Raw genomic sequence first — 2,945 nt, forward strand, 5'->3', positions numbered from 1 at the left:
ACAAATACATAATTTTTTTTTAAAAAAATAGAGAAAACATTCCTAAAATTCATCTGGAACCTGAAGAGACCAAGAATAGCAAAAGTAATACTGGGCAACAGAGGAAAGGCAGGAGGCATCCCAGCCTCTGGCTTGAAATTATACTACAAAGCTACTGTGATAAAATCAGCATGCTATTTGCAAGAAAATGACATGAAGACAAGTGCAGCATATTAGAAGATATAGACACAATGACAAACATACTTATCCACCTTATCTCTGATAAAGGAGCCAAACATGTTTACTGGAAGAAAGATAGTGCCTTTAATAAATGCTCCTGGAAATACCTTCTGTATACATACCAAAGACTAAATCTAGACCCATGTCTATCACCATGCACTAAATTAAAGTCAAAATGGACCAAAAAATCAAATATTAAAACAGAAATACTAAATCTACTGGGAGAGAAAGTAGGTAAAAATGTCAAAGACATAAGTATAAACATAAAGTTCATGAACAAAACACAATCTGCATGTGAAATATTCCAAACAATCAATAACTGGGATCTCATCTTATGAAAAAGACTTTACCCCACAAAATAAATTATTAGAAGAATAAAAAGACAACCCACATTGGGAAAAAACAATTTAGCCAGCATTCCCTAAGATAAAGAATTAAATGATCCAACCCAACAATGGGCATCTGAGATGAATATATACTTCTCAGATGAGGAAATACAGATAGCAAATAAATGCATGAAAACTGTTCAACATCATCAGTCATTTGAGGAATACAAATCAGAACAACACTGAGATACCATCTCATCCCAGAAAGAATGGCTGTCAGCAGGACATCAATCAATAACAAATGCTGGCGGGGGGGCAGGGACTGTGGGGAAAACACTCCTACTGTTGATAGGAGTGTAGCCTGGAATAATCACTATGGAAATTAATGTGAAGATTCCTCAAAAAAATAGGACTGGAGGTTCCATTTGACCCAGCTATTCTCCTCCTGAGTATTTTCCTAGAATAATTCAAAACATCATACCATATTGATATTTTTGCACTCATGTTTATAGCAGATTAGTTTGTCATAGCTAAATCTTGGAAAAAGGGCTGGCTTGATAGCTCAGTGGATTAAACACCTGCTTAGGCAGAGCATAGCAGCCAGGGTTCAATCTCCAGCACACTGTGCTGGCCCTGTCCCTGGGGGGCACTGAGACAGCGACTAAGACCAGGCATGATGGCATGTGCCTGTAATCCCAGCACTTGGGAGGCTGTAAACAGAAGAATCACTACTAGTCCTATCTATGTAGTGAGACCTGAACACCCTGTAAACCCTGCCATAAATACAGAAATATCAATCTATTTTGGAAACAATCCAAATGCCCACTAAATGAAGAATGCATAAAAAAGATGTGTTTTTTTGTACAGTGAAGTACTACTCAGCTATAGAGAAGGATAACCTTGAGTCTTTTTTAAGTAATTGGATGCAATTTGGACCATACTCATAAATGATAAAAATCAGTCTTGCTTGTACAAACATCATATTATCTCCCTAGTGTAAGAAGCTGAAAGAATAATAAGAAACAAAACACACAATAGATATTGTGAAATGGGAAGAAACTTCTCAAAAGGAAAGACAAACTGGGATATAGAAAGGAGAAGAGGGGCTGGGGAGATATAAGCATTTTTCATGCTTATATCTTGTAATCTGAGCAACTACTAAAGATAACAATAAATAATGCACTATTATTAATCTCCTACTATCTTGTTTTGAAATTTTGTATCATTATTTTTATTGGGATTTTTGTCTTTAAAATAAAAAGTCAAAGTTAAGTGCTGGCCTGAATGTGAAGAAAAAGGAAATCTTGTATGCTGTTGCAGAAATGTAAATTAGTACAATTAGTACAGCTGTTTTGGAAGACAGTATGGAAATTCATTATCAAGTTAAAAATGTAATTACTACATGATCCAGTAGACCAGTAGGCCGAGAGATCTCTGCATTCCAATACCACTGTACTGTTCACATTAGCCAAGACAGTGAATGAAGCTAACAGTCTATCACAGATGAATGAATGAAGAATATGTGCTAAGTGGACTAAGGTATGTGCAGAAAGATAAACACATGATCTCACACATGGACTCTTAAAAAGGCAAACTAATAGAGGCAAAGAGTAGAATAGAGGTTTCCAAGGTGCATAGAAGAGGCTGACTAGGGGAGATGTTGGTCAAAGGACGCACAATTTCAATTGCACAGAAGAGTCCAAATGACAGATTGTACAAGATAGTGACTAAAAATGACAAGTATATCAGGTAATACACATGCTAATTTTCTTGATTTAGTCACTCCACAATGTGTATATACTTCAAAATACCATGGTACATACTACAATATATTCAATTTTGTTTTCTGTCAAGAAAAATAAAAACAGCTTTTTCGCAACAGGTTTGCCGCAAGAGCACAGGTGTAGTGAAGGCCACCACTAAATCGAAGCCAACATGGGAAAGGAAAAGACCCACATTAATATCATCGTCATGGGACACGTGGACTCCTGCAAGTCCACCACCACCAGCCATCTGATGTACAAATGCGGTGGCATCGACAAAAGAACCATTGAAAAATTTGAGAAGGAGGCTGCTGAGATGGGGAAGGGTTCCTTCAAGTATGCCTGGGTGTTGGACAAGCTGAAAGCCGAGTGTGAGCGTGGTATCACCATTGACATCTCCCTGTGGAAATTCGAGACCAGCAAGTATTATATGACCATCATCGATGCCCCTGGACACAGAGACTTCATCAAAAACATGATTACAGGCACATCGCAGGCTGACTGTGCTGTCCTGATTGTTGCTGCTGGCGTTGGTGAATTCGAAGCTGGTATCTCCAAGAACGGGCAGACCCATGAGCATGCCCTTCTGGCTTACACACTGGGTGTGAAACAACTAATTGTTGGAGTTAACAAAATG

General features: G+C 38.0%; 1 pseudogene; it reads left to right on the top strand.

The window, feature by feature from the left end:
* The first annotated feature begins 2,480 nt into the window (after window positions 1-2,480).
* Window positions 2,481-2,945, top strand: part of LOC111817010 — a 1,436-nt pseudogene continuing 971 nt past the window's right edge.

The sequence above is a fragment of the Octodon degus genome, unplaced genomic scaffold, assembly GCF_000260255.1.
Source record: "Octodon degus isolate 3935 unplaced genomic scaffold, OctDeg1.0 scaffold00046, whole genome shotgun sequence".
NCBI lineage: Eukaryota > Metazoa > Chordata > Mammalia > Rodentia > Octodontidae > Octodon > Octodon degus.